At 42.6% G+C, this 14,540-nt stretch overlaps 1 long non-coding RNA gene across 1 annotated transcript; it reads right to left on the bottom strand.

The window, feature by feature from the left end:
* Nucleotides 1-6,851: 6,851 nt before the first annotated feature.
* On the bottom strand, nucleotides 6,852-14,310 carry LOC140578867 (uncharacterized). The gene is made up of 3 exons (XR_011983152.1): nucleotides 13,950-14,310; nucleotides 13,663-13,839; nucleotides 6,852-7,740 (listed from the first exon to the last, which is right to left on the bottom strand). It is a non-coding gene; the product is annotated as an uncharacterized lncRNA (long non-coding RNA).
* Nucleotides 14,311-14,540: the final 230 nt, after the last annotated feature.

The following is a 14,540-nucleotide window of genomic DNA, read 5'->3' as shown; positions in this document are numbered from 1 at the left end:
ACAGCCCCCTCCCCCCTTCACAGTCTCTCTTTTCATCTGCAGGAAGTACAGGAGCAACGAGATGGTCCTCAAACACCAAGCTCTGCTCTGGCTTCTGTCCACTACATCCAATGGTTTTTAATTGCTCTTTATTGTGTACTTGAAGGATTATAATCAACACCCATTGTGTCTCTGCTGCACATCAGGATCTGTCTCCCGAGCTGTTTTAATAGGCCGCGTCTCTTCACCCTCCCGAGCTGCGAAACGCTCAATTATTTTTGTCTCTCCTCCTTCCCGCTATCGATCCTACACAGGCTCCAGTGGCGTCTGAGGAGTAAAACTGAATCGACTGGAACCACAGAAAGAGGTTCACCGTCTTCCCGGGCGGCTTCATGAACGCATGGCTGCCACGATGGCCGTTTAACGAGCGTGTTTCGGTCAGGGGATCGATGCGGAGGTACTTCCGGGGCAGCGGCCGTGAAAACAGGAGCGGTCTCCTCGTTTGATGCGGCACAAATGCAAAAATGGGAAAGCCACAGAATCTGTGTCTCGCATTCTGGCACTGCAAGCCATGCTAGCAGCTAGTATAAATGCTAACTGGGCTTCCTGTAATCTCAATGAGAGATTCTAAGATCTGGTTCTTTTATGACGGGTCTCATTTGGGGCGGGCCCAGATGTGAGGCCTGCGAAGTAGTGGACAGGATTAATCAGGCGTGCCTCCCTCCTGGCCTGCATTCTCTCCTGCTTCAATTTATGTTGCATTTTGATGTCCCTACCTCGCATTATAACGTCCTAAACCATCCATGGAATGCTTATTGACATGCATTACTTGCACCTTTACTGACGCATTTCTCTCTGAAATGCACGCAGTGGTTCTCTTGGCTTTGTTACACAGCACCATAAGCACCCTGCTCCGTATGCAGGTCTCTACACCCAGGCGATATCGCAGAAGGTACGCGGCCGCTCTCTGCGCATGTGTGCATTCAAAACAATACCACTACCACCCCCCCCCAGAGCCCATTGCCCCGTGCAGCCAGCTCTGTCCCAATGAACCATGGTAAAATGGCCGCCCATTACTTTACAACTTATACAGCAGCATTAAGTGATACTCATGGAATGAGTCAGAAAGGCATTTAGCATTCATTTTAATGAAAATTAAAATGAATAAGCAAGAATATAGTGCAGCATGTAGGCATATTAAGATGATATAAAGTGTAATAATAATAACAAATAAAAAATAATTGTGTTGGTAAACTATTTTGAATTACACTCCAGTATGATAAATTAATTCACAACATAGTATTTTATGCTCTCAGAGTAATATTTACTTTGGAGTCGAAATAGCTACTCTGACATATGCATAAAACTATACACACATATAAAAATGATATAGAATTATGTTACCTGAATTTACGAACAAATGTAACAAAAATAACGCCAAAGTGAAAAATGGCGACACTCTGAAAAAGAGAAATGAAACAGTAATTACAGGCAGAACATATGTCCTTAATCAGCATATTGCATTCGTAATGAATTTCACGTTTTTTGCATGCATGGGTTACAGCACGCACAAAAATTACCCCGACAAGTGATATGCGTGATTAACGGTGAGTCACATCCGAGGTGTTTATTGAACTTGGCGTAATTCACGGATCGTTCCTGGCAATTATGCGATGGGAATGGGACCCAGGATGTTTTGAAAAACGCGACTGGTTGCATGCCATATGCAGTCGAATCCCCCTCCCCCGCTGATGGAGGTCGACCATGACAGAATTTATAACACATGCCACTCAAAACAGGAAAATGATGCTGGCACCAGAACACATTTCAACGTAAACAGTACACAAAAACAAATAACACAAAATGAGGGATGATAAACAACTGAGTTTCGTTTGGGAGGCACAGGGAATGTTACTCTGAGCTGGGGCGTGTGTACGCCTTTAAATGAGGCTTGATGGACGATCTGTGTTCATACTGAGTTCAGTTTTACCTCAGCCTGCCTGAAGCCCCACAGACCTGCTCTCTCGGGCCTTTTTGACTGTAATCTCTTTTGCTCTGTCCGCAATGAATTGTTGACTGTTCTCCAGGCATTTTTTTTTTTTGTTTTTTGAAAAGGGTCGTCTGAATTCTCCATCAGATGTTGTTCTGTCCCGCACAGAGTTGGCCTACAACCAGACTCCCCTCCTCCCTGCTAGCAAGCGTCCAACAAACCCGCACAGAAATCCCTCCAAAATTTCCCATCATCCTCACAGCCTCCTTTCGAACTCCCACTAAACCATCCCATAAATATCCTGCCTCTCACATATATCAGAATACTGTGTAAAGTCTGTCTCCTAAGCCTATTTACATTTATTTATTTTGCAGATGCTTTCATGCAAAGTTCATATACAAATGAGAATGCAGGACCAGACAATCCCTGGAGCTATTGGGAGTTAAAGGCCATGCTAAAGGTCCCAATGGTAAAATCACTTTCTTGGCCATCGGAATTGAACTAACAACCTTCCAATCACAGGGTCGACCCCTTACCCACTGAGCTACACAGCACTGCCCATGTTTTCTGCCCTCACACCTCTCTCTACCATCCTGCACTGCTGTTTTCTAACACTCTGACCACTAATATTTTGGCTGTTTTTCTTTCCTTCCACACATACGAGAAACGTGCACATATTTCCCTTCGGATTCCTGCACAAAGAGCAGAAGATGCCACTGACCCTACGGTGAAAGGGGAACCGGCGCCCCCGTATGGATAGAGGACAGAACGACGTGAGCCGTGTCCCAAAATAAGCCCCGACAGCAGCTGGCATCCAGCACTGACGCACAGGAGGTTCAACCGCTGCTCCTGGAGTGTGAAAAACAGACTGAGGAAGTGTGTGAGCTCCACGTGTCTGTCAGCGGCGGCCAGCTCGCTCCCGGGGCCCCGTGGCTGCCGCGCGTCTGTCTGCCGCCCAGGGCATGAACCCACTGGGCACAGCTGGGCCGCGGGGATGCAGCTGGCCGGGACACGCCGCACCCTCCAGCCTCCCCTTTGATCCCTCCACGGGGGGGGGGGGGCGTAGCCTCAATCCCCAAAAGGCAACATAAAAAAAACACACACGCACACACGCAGTGGATGGAAAATCAGCCATAAAGCGAACATGAGCGCGCAGATGTGCGACAGATCCAACAGCGCCACCGTTACATCGACCATAACGGTCTGGGGCCAGTTATAAAGTGGCGACTGTGTGTGAACACATGACTCTTCCAAGCCACTCCTCTCACTATGGTAAATCTCATCAAACACGTTAATATCTTCCACATCACACATCACAGCGGCCACCTTCGATGGACTCAGAGTGCGTCCTTGTACTGCTAGGAGTAGTTCGTCCCATTGGGGTGAAACATCACGTGACCAAGAACACTAAACCAACATCATGTGACCAGAAACACTCAACCAACATCATGCGATCACTGAGCGTGTACAGAAGCCGAAATGTGTGCATCAACTCCACCAATCTGGACTCAGACCAATGAAGTTCCAATTAACCTCTGTGCTGTTTCTCAAATATATATACATCTATATAGTTGTGAGTTATGTACTATGTATTTCTTTGCTACATATTTAGTTACTTTCTTAGCTTTTCTGGTTTAATGGTTAGACAACATGATTAAAAAAATGAACGAATGAATAAATCAATTTTATTTTTCTGCAGCCTAGAGTTGCCAGTTGATGTCATATTATGGCAAAAGAGTATTTAGCCGTTACTGTACGCCCAGTATCACGGCAATTTTAAATACAGGACGCAAACTGTCATCTTAAATAGATAAAATACTAAACGAGTTTCTCACAGCCGTTCATAATGATTTCTTGTCATTTCGCACTGATTTGTCACACGTTTCCAAACCCAGATAATGCAGTCGAAGGAAATCGTCATCAGCTATGTGAAACCTTTAAAAGATTATGCAATATCCTCTGCGAATATTTTAATAGCAGAGTCTGTATCTGTGTATCCTGTTCCCTATCTTGGGAAGTTATGTCTAGGGTTTCAGATTTCATTACCACCGGACATTTGTCACCTGTCAAATTATTATATATTTTTTTCAGTGTGCTTCAAATTCATTTGTCAAAAGCAGGCCTTTGGAAGCAGTTTACTTAAACATAAATCCAATTTGGGGTTATTTATGTCACCCAGAGCAGCGACGCAGAGACGTGCAAAGTGCGTGTAGTTTGTGTCTTAGGGGACCGTCATTTTCCCAGCAAGGCGCTGGCGCTAATTTTTGATCAATTGATTGGATGAGTGTTTCGGTCAGGCCTCTTTCTAAATGGCATTGATTCTGAGGTAAATTAAATGGATTTCATCATTCGAGATAGATTCTGTGTATGAATAAGGTTAGTTATTGCTAATTAACAAAGTGTTCCATTTATCACTAGGTGGCTGTAAACCATTAAAACTGGAGCGTATACATCAGGGATGGTATTCCTGAGAAAATGTGACAGTCTCCACCAGCGCCCAGGCTGCTGAAATGTGGGGCAAGGAATAGCATGTTTTCCGTCAGATTTTGTGGGGGTAAAAGCCAGATTAATATAGTGAAAAGTACATTACTTAAATTTTTAGAGGAAATTTAACTTCGACTCGTAAAAGTCTGCCGGGGTCTGGAGCAGCTCCAGGCTGCAGGGAAAGGCGCTTTTTCTGGATGGAGAATTACTGCAAGGTCCTAACGGGTTTCCTCTGCGTTCATATTTCCTGCAGTGTTGTCTGATCAATGCCGCAGAAAACCATTTCTTATAATTCTCCTGGCTACTTAGAGGCACGTCTGAATTACGGGAGAGCGATCCCACACACATCCATCCTGCCGCTTGACAGCTTTACGGTGTTCATTATCCGCTTTTGTGGCCGTGCCCCTGAATGGAGACTTGTGGGTTTTATGTGTGCCCCAACAGCTACTCCGTAGATGGCTTTTAATGTCCTTTCAAAATGAGGAGAGCACCAAGGCATTCAGGACCTGCAGAAAATAAATGAACTAAAAAAAAAAAAAACACACCCACTGCGTAGAAGTTATTCAGGAGTTTGAAACAGCGGTCAACAGTTTACTTTCCTCTAGTAAGGCCAGTGTCAGTAAAATAGCTGTAAAGGAGAGCAGGGTACGATTCTGGGCCTTACCCTGAGCCTCCAGCCTGGGACCCTGACTGGCAGAAACGAATACGGAGCCAGAGACGTCACACTTCCCAACCCCCCCCTCCCCCTCACTGTGCAGCTTGGAGGGCGAGACGAGGGGGAAACGCATGGGTGTTTCCCCAAGAAAAAAGCGGGCGATCGAAAATAATATCCTACTGTGACACATTCAGAATTATGCCCTTAAATTACAGACAGATGCAGATCCAAAATGGCTTACAGATTGTTGTACTTAAGTTCCATTCACCAGAATATTTTTCATCAAAGTAATTCAGCCTAAAGACAGTATTTTGTGCAAGAGAGCAACATAAGTCTCTCATTCAACTTGCATAAGTCCCAGTCTTGGTCTCTCATGCCTGAAATAATCAGTAGAGTGGGGGGCAGTTTGAAATTTCACTGTTGCTCTGCACCGGCGTGTCTCATTCTACTTTTTGTAGCCAGGTTGGAGCAAAAAAAAAGACATAGCAGATGAATTCTTCAAATGCAGCCGTAAATTAATAAAATTAGTCCTCCCAACAAACAGATTTATCAAAGTGTCAAGAACGCTGCTGAGCAGCTCATCAGATGGACCAAGTCTAGAGAAGATGAGGTGATTTTAAAGGGGATATAAAATCCTCCTGATTTTCGGGGTCTGGGCTGGAGATGCATCCACTCATGTGTGGTTAGTAGCATTTAATAAGTAAATAGCGTTTAATAGGAATATAAATTATTACCTTAAGACAGAAAAATTAGCTTTGTGGTGTCTTGACACACAGTAGGTTAACTTTTACTTTTCTCTGGATAATATATTTACTTGATTTTCTTCATTTATGCACAAACTTCAGCACATTTTTACAGGTTATATGTTTTTCTTTTAAACAATGTGTTAATTGCTATTCCGTATTAACATTCTAAGCCAAGCACCTCATTAGAGGATTTAAACTCCTGTTCAGATACTGGATACCATAGGTCCTTTAAGAAAAGGGCTTCATTCCACGGTTTCCACTGGGATGTGCTGTGATGTAGTACAATGCCAGTCCGCAGCCCCAGAGGATTCTGGGATAGCATTGGGCCAGCCCTTCCCGTGAAAGCACAGCCAGGGCCCAGCTGGTAATGAGCCCTCCTTGGCTGTGTTGACCACTGGTGCTGGTGGACGTTAGCTAAATGGCTTTATTCACCATGAAGCTTGAACTATGAACATCTCCTTGGGGCGACAATGCAGGGCTGGAACCCCAAAGGCAGCGGCCCTCCTTTCATGTTTTTATGAGGTTGGCCTTCCCCCGCTATTGAGGCAAACGAAGGCCATCAAACACCGCGATTTATGGCCACGGCTAAATTTGACCTTGGGCCAGCTGAAACGCCAGACAATCGCTTTCAGGAAAAAGAAAAACAGAGAAATCCTGGCAAACAAGAGCTTTGCATGGCAAAAGAAATTGTCTTTTTCCATTCTTCACCCTTTTTGAATGGGGCTAATTAAGAGAAAAGGTTTTTTTAGACATGGTCTCTGAAAAAAAAATGAAATTTTAAAAGAAAATTTTCAAATTATCAATCAGATAACTACTGAGCTATATTTAGCTATACGCTATACTGATACACTCCTGTCCTTAAAGAGGATTAAATAGTGTATTAAATGGTGCATTTCAAAAATAGAAGTAGAAAAAAACACTATTAAAAATACTATAAAATTGTCTTTTTATTATTATTTTTTTGTGAAATTTTGGTTGAAATTGCCAAGGCCCAGCAGAAGAACAGGAAGAACATTGTGACCATTCAATGACATGGCAGGGAGAAGTATCAGCTGTTGGTGAGAGCGCCACCTTGTGGACTGGGTGTAGCACTGCCCTTCTCGCACATACTGGGATACACTTTTAGGAAAGTCTCCACATCTGTGAACAGTTTAAAGTTCCCAAAAAAAATCTTCGAAATGCCACAACGGTGAAGGAGTTAAAATTAAATAATTTCCAATTAATTGTTAAAGAAGTTCAAAATAGTAAAGTGACAAGGAAACAGTACACCTTTTTTTTCATACGAATCTGTCCTTTTCACAAAGGCCTGCGAACTATTATTATTCTTTCCAGAAGTGTAAAAGTGCCAGTGTTAACATTGGCTAAAACAGACATAATTCTGCATCACATGGCAGCCAATTTAAATGACTTTTGCCAAGACGGGCCGGTATTATAAAGCATGAGCTGTCATGCCGACGGTGTGCTAAGTGATACGAATGGTGTCATGGCCTCAGGAATCTTAAAGGGGAGAATCTGCAGACGGGAAACGGATAGGAGCCGGACGGGACGGGGGAAATCGCTCCTCCAGCTCCAAAGTTACGCTCCTTTGGTTTCCAAGTACCTCAGAGGCTCTGCTCCGGGCGGGGAGGGTAAGATTTTACTACCATTTTCGGAGACAAAACGGCATGACCTAGGTCACGCCTGTCTCTCGAGTCTCGGGGAATGATCTGCCGACGGGCCCATGGCCTCTGCACTGCAGGCCTCTGGGTCAGGCTTGTTTTTGTTGGACCCATGCAGGGGGAAGACCACATCGTGGATTCTGTATGCTTCCTCCACGCTGGGCATTTCCCAGCATGCTTTATCAACGCCGTCTACCGCCTGCTGCCATGGACAGGAAGGCCAAAGGCCTGCAGGTGGAGAAACACACCAGACCCCAAGTCTCAGTTACGTGAAATATGGTGGGAGATGGAGACACAAGCAAAGCCTCATTGACATCGACTGCATGGGACCGAACTTACGCAGAAAAGAGTAACAATACATTGACAAAAGCTCAGATTTTGAAAAGTACATATTTGATAAAGATGCAGTATGGTTTTGATCAGGCAGTCGGCAGGTTAAGAATGTCCAACTTATGGACACTTTGCACTTACAAACGGACTGTCATAATGTGCAATGGCTTGTAATAACAAATGTAGGCACTGCTGCTTGACACTCATGAAAGCATTGTGAAGCTACAGCAGTTTGTCAGCTTGAGGTACAGCAGTGTACTGTATACTGTATGTAGTTACTTTTATTAGCACTGAATAATCATTATTGTTATTATGTCCTGTATTATTATTGTTATTATGTCCTGTATTATTATTGTTATTTTGTACTGTATTATTATTGTTATTATGTCCTGTATTATTATTGTTATTATGTCCTGTATTACTATTGTTATTATGTACTGTATTATTATTGTTATTATGTACTGTATTATTATTGTTATTATGTCCTGTATTATTATTGTTATTTTGTACTGTATTATTATTGTTATTATGTCCTGTATTACTATTGTTATTATGTACTGTATTATTATTGTTATTATGTACTGTATTATTATTGTTATTATGTCCTGTATTATTATTGTTATTTTGTACTGTATTATTATTGTTATTATGTCCTGTATTACTATTGTTATTATGTACTGTATTATTATTGTTATTATGTACTGTATTATTATTGTTATTATGTCCTGTATTATTATTGTTATTTTGTACTGTATTATTATTGTTATTATGTCCTGTATTACTATTGTTATTATGTCCTGTATTACTATTGTTATTATGTACTGTATTATTATTGTTATTATGTACTGTATTATTATTTTTCCAACTTCCGACCTACAAATTCGACTTAAGGACAGACTTAGGGAACAAATGTTGTTCATATACCTGGGGACTGCCTGTAATTAGTACTGCATAGTTAGTATGTGGTTGAATACTTGGATTGTTAAATTTGATACTTATTTTGATATTTGGTTTGATGGTGGTTTGGGACATTTCATACTTGTTATTCCCTCTTAGTTTGATACTTGGCTTGAGGCATTTAGCGTGTGATTTGATACATGATTTGATACAAATACTTCTTTTGATACTTGGTTTGATAGTGATTTAGGACATTTTATACCTGTTTTTCACTCTTTGTTTGATATTTGCCTTGAAACATTTAGGCCGTGGTTAGATACTTGGTACTTTGAGTACTTCTTCTGATGCTTGGTTTAATAGTGGTTTAGGACATCTGATACTTGTTTTTGCTCTTGGTTTGATACTTGGCTTGATGTTTAGCATATTGTTCAATACTTTGTAGATTTAATACTTCTTTTCACACTTGGATTGATAGGGGTTTAGGACATCTCATACTTTTGCTCTTGGTTCGATATTTGTTTTGGTACATTTGAATACCTGGTTCGGTGCTTACTCTGACACATCGAAGAACAAAAACAAACACCGTGCTTAGCACAGCCCCCCCCCCCCATTCCCTCCGATCTGCTATGGTAATGTGAATTTCTGATCATAGATTCTCATTCTCCTCCCTGGGAAAGAAGCGCTGTAATCTGTGTCCTTTAGTGAGTGAGCCCCGTGGAGAAGCATTAACGAGATAAATTGATATCATCCCCACCCTGACAGACTCCTCATCTGTCTCTGCTTAGGCCGATTGATCACAATTTATTCTATTGGTGTTGCCGCATTGTTAGGCAGAGGCACATTGGCCTGCATTAATAAAGCCTCTGTTATGGAGTTAAACAGCCACACTACACGTCTCCACGGGCAACCTGTGTCACCGGCAACTCGTCACTCAGGACCTGTGCCTATGCTGGAGACCCAGCGTTCGGGTCCAAAGCCACCACTTCTGCCTACTGGGACAGCGGTGGCCTAATGCTTAGAGAAGTGTGCTTGTGATTGAAAGGTTGCTGATTTGAATCCCTAACTAGCAAGGGCATTGCTCCCTAAATGCTAAATAATAGCTGCCCACTGCTATGTCACATATGGGTTAAATGCTCGGGGAATATTTCATTGTTGTGCTACTGTATGTTGTGTCAACAATTACAGTTAATCACTGTCATTTTACTTAATGATTTAAGAATATCTGTTACATGAATAACTGATACAATGTATCTGGCAGCTGATATGATGTCTCCATGTGCCAGAGTTTTGACTTAATTTGGATTCTATACAATGACTGTAGACGTCACCCAAGCAAATCTTACATTTTATGGATCAGAACTGGAAATGGACTTTGGTGTTAACACACAGCTCTGAAGCATGGCTTGGGGGTAAGATCACGCCTCTGCACTAAAGATCAGATTCCAGGAGTTACCTCTGCAGGGCAGTTTACCTTAGTAACTGTTGCCTAACTGACTAGACATCAAACTCATTATGGAAGACAGGGTACACCGTTAATGACATAGTTTTATATGTCCCACTAAAAACTTAAATGCTGTTTTACTATTTGTTACAATTTGCATTAATGAGCCATCCTAATTAAACTATTGCATATTCAGGTAAAATAAATCATATATAGTATAATATAAAATCAGGTCAGTGGTTATCTTCCAGGTAGTAACGCACCTACTGTACACTGACATCATTATTTGAGGCAAATAATAAACTATACTGGATGGTAATGAAACAGCTTGAAAGAAGCTCGTAGCCTTTAAACAGAAGCCTTTCATTGGTAACTACAGACTGTGAATCTGTGCTAATCTGTGTGAACATCATCCATCCATTCATCACCGTAACCGCTGAAACCCAACTGGGGTCGCGGGGGGGGACCGGAACCTATCCTGGGAACAATGGCCGAAGGCAGGAACCAACCCTGGGCAGTTGGCAACACACCGCAGGGTGCACACACTCACAGACACACTCCATGAACATCATGTAGACTGTAAATCTGTGTTAGTCTGTGTGAACATCGTTTGACCTGTAGACTGAGTCTGTGTTATTTTGTGTGAACATCATTTGACCTGTAGACTGTGATTCTGTGTTAATCTGTGTGAACATTGTTTGACTTGTAGACTGTGAGTCTGTGTTAGTCTGTTTGAGCATTGTTTGACCTGTAGTCTTTGATAATCTGTATGAACATCATTTGACCTGTAGACTGTGATAATCTGTGTGAACATCATTTGACCTGTAGACTGTGAGTCGGTGTTAATCTGTGTGAACATCATTTGACCTGTAGACTGTGAGTCGGTGTTAATCTGTGTGAACATTGTTTGACTTGTAGACTGTGAGTCTGTGTTAGTCTGTTTGAGCATTGTTTGACCTGTAGTCTTTGATAATCTGTATGAACATCATTTGACCTGTAGACTGTGATAATCTGTGTGAACATCATTTGACCTGTAGACTGTGAGTCGGTGTTAATCTGTGTGAACATTGTTTGATCTGTAGACTGTGAGTCTGTGTTAGTCTGTTTGAGCATTGTTTGACCTGTAGTCTTTGATAATCTGTATGAACATCATTTGACCTGTAGACTGTGATAATCTGTGTGAACATCATTTGACCTGTAGACTGTGAGTCGGTGTTAATCTGTGTGAACATCGTTTGACCTGTAGACTATGAGTCTGTATTAGTCTATGTAAGTGTATCTGAACATCATTTAACATGTTGGCTGTATGTCCTGAACGTCCTCTCAGTGCCCCTGTCTCTGAGGTCCTTACTGTCGTTACATGAGACCAGCTGCTGGTTGAGCCATACACTCGATTAGCTCCCATCCTGGGTCCTGCAGCTAAACCCCCGGGCCCCCGCTGCCTCTCCAGCAGAGTTACACTGAGGCCTGTAACCACACGAGAGTCCCGCTGATTTACTCACCCAGAGGAGCTTTTTGTCCTTGGCAGTTTTGCAAATTAACCGCAGAAGATTTACACGTCGGCCAAACTCTCCACAATATTAATTGCCGACTATTGATTAACAGTATTACATTTATTGTGGCTCCAACACGTGGAAACTCACGGCTTTGGCCGAGAATGGACAGGAAACTTTGCCGCGGCCAGGAGGAGCGGCGATTCATTTCACCGCGGATCAAAATTCAGCGTCACCGTTATGAAAACAGGCCGGCAGTAAATCCTTCAATATATCCATCATGGCTAAAATTCCCCGTGTTCTGCAGCTATGGAGCGCTGTAGTATTACAGAGTGCTATAACATTAAATATGTGCACAGAGTTCACCGGATCCTGAATTAGAAAGCCATCACACCGTGTGTCCGGCATCGCGCCTTATGTAACAGCTTATCCGTTATGGGGCCCTTAAGCGTCCGTTTATTGCTTTTTAACACCCCCCCCCCCCTCCCACCGCCTTTTCAATGGCAGCTGAAACGTGCAAGGCCAGATTTGTGTCCACTTTGCTCCCTGGCCAAAGAAAGAAAGCTGCTTACTATCAATATTTTAATTAATCAGCCATGCAACCATTCATCAATCCATCCACCCATCCATCTACCCATACCAGTTTAATGTAGACTTAAATATTTTTACACTGTATTGTAAGGTATACTAATCCTTAAACATGCAGACTGTATACCTTCTGTATTTTCTATATTTATGCACAATCTTCAGCACAACCAGGTGTACATGTTGTAGTTGTATAACTATATGTATGTGACAAACAAAGGAATCTTGAATCTTAATGGATTAAAATAAATGCAAGCAGCTATCAAGGTAAATCCAATTTAAGTCAATCTGGACTTACACAAACAATATCTAAGATACATAAAGTTTATGGAAGTGCCAATGCAAAAATATGACACATGAATCTTTTAATTTATTTAATATGTTCTCTTTAGTACATATTACTAGTATAGGGTTAATGATTTTTTTGTGCTATAATGTGTCTTGAATGATATGGGAAGGTAAATCCAATTTACATAAAATTTGACTTTTGTGTTTGTGGAATGGATTACTTGCATCAGATGACTAAAAATAAGTAATTCATACAACATTTGCAAGCGGAAATACAAGATGGTATCATGTTAGACAAGCTCGTTTGTAGCATGGACGCCACCCCACATGGTATATCATCAATGCTCAGTTCAAGCCACTTCGTATAACACCCGTCCTAAAACATTTGCCCCAAGTCACTTAACGAAGATTTAGCAACTGCGCTGCCACTCGATTTAAGCTAATTATGAAGAGCGGCGTCGACAGACATAACAGCACGACGGGATGGCTTGTGTCTGGCTGATCGTGTCTCCTGGGGATTTAATAGCTTGCGGTATGAAATATGATACTACTTCTTAAACTAAACAAAATTTTAGGTTTCCTTTGCATAATCTCTGACACTTCCCCCTTGTCGCCGGGATACGGCACATTATATTAAGCGAGTATTTGCTCGCTTTCTCCGGATGACGTCCGGGGAATATTATTCACGGACCCTGAATGTCTTTCATTTAATTCCCGATATGTATTTGATATCCGGGCCCTGGCATGCTAATATAAGGCAGCCCATCCCATTTTTCAAGCCAACGTTGAATATTCAAAAGATGCACTTCTTTTTTATAAAAAAAAAGAAGAAGAAGAGGAAAGAACGAAAGAAAAGAAAAAGAAAAGGGGGGAGTTAACATTAATTAATATTCATAGCGGCGAAAGTGAAACGCGGAGACCGAGGCTAATTTTATGGGACAATTAATCACAAGGTCCACTAATTACACAGGGGAGTTTACAAATGATTTTTCTAAGGTACATGTAGCAGAGTAGGGGAGAGAGGATAATCCCCTCCCCATCAAAATCATTGGCATCCCACCAATATCTGCGGCGAGTGCAATTACAGCGAGCAGCAGAGGGGCAGTAATTGCGTACCAGGAGAGGAGATCGGCGGAATCTTAATTGCGCCGAACAAAGAGGATTCGCCCGGGCACCTGACTGGACGGCGGGGGAACGAATACGGCCGCCTTCCAGCTGCCAGCCAGGAAGCCGTCTCCTCCCCGCCCTGGTTGCCCGGAAGTCTGCAGTGTCATCACTCGGGTGCCTGCAGTCCTGGAAAAGTGATGCAGTAAAGGGGAAAAAATGGGCAGTGTTTAATTTCTCTGGAGCTGCAAAAAAAATGAAATGATGTAGAGGTTGGGTGGCATCGTGCCGCTAATTACCGGCACATCCGGAGGCGATATAAACAACTTTGCTGACCCCGAACTTGCATCGTTTCTCTCTCTGTTTGTTTGTTTTTTCGGCAGTAAACTACGTCAAAAGTCTTCCTAATATAAACCGGAAAGAGATAGTGGTCATTTTCAGAGGCTGGATTTTTCCGTTAGTTCATGCAAAACATACGATGAATTTAGATCTTGGCTTCCACGGCACCGACGGGCCTGTGGCGGTCCCGGGCAGGGGGCGGCCTTGGCATGTGTCTATGGTACCACCGTGATGGCGTGATGTGCCGAGAGTCGCACCCCGGCTTCTGAAAATAATGCCTCTGAGGAAACGCAGATCTCGGCACCTTTGCGGGGCGGCCTGCCGACGGGGGAGTGCGAGCGACTTATTTTAGCAGCTCAGCAGCCGCTGAAAAATGTGTTTGCACGCGTGCAGACGCAGATGGCGCGCCTGTTAGTGTTTCGGGCGGCAGACTTTCTTCTGTGCATCCATTGTTCTGCCATTCTTGAGTCAATTTAACTCAAATAGATTTCAAAGTTTCAGTTATAAATAAAAATCTTCACACACTTTGTATTTATCTCCAGTGCCCCCAC

This window comes from Paramormyrops kingsleyae, chromosome 16 (assembly GCF_048594095.1).
Source record: "Paramormyrops kingsleyae isolate MSU_618 chromosome 16, PKINGS_0.4, whole genome shotgun sequence".
Classification (NCBI taxonomy): Eukaryota; Metazoa; Chordata; class Actinopteri; order Osteoglossiformes; family Mormyridae; genus Paramormyrops; species Paramormyrops kingsleyae.
The sequence above is the reverse complement of the archived record's forward strand: the minus strand, read 5'-3'. Positions and strand labels throughout refer to the sequence as shown.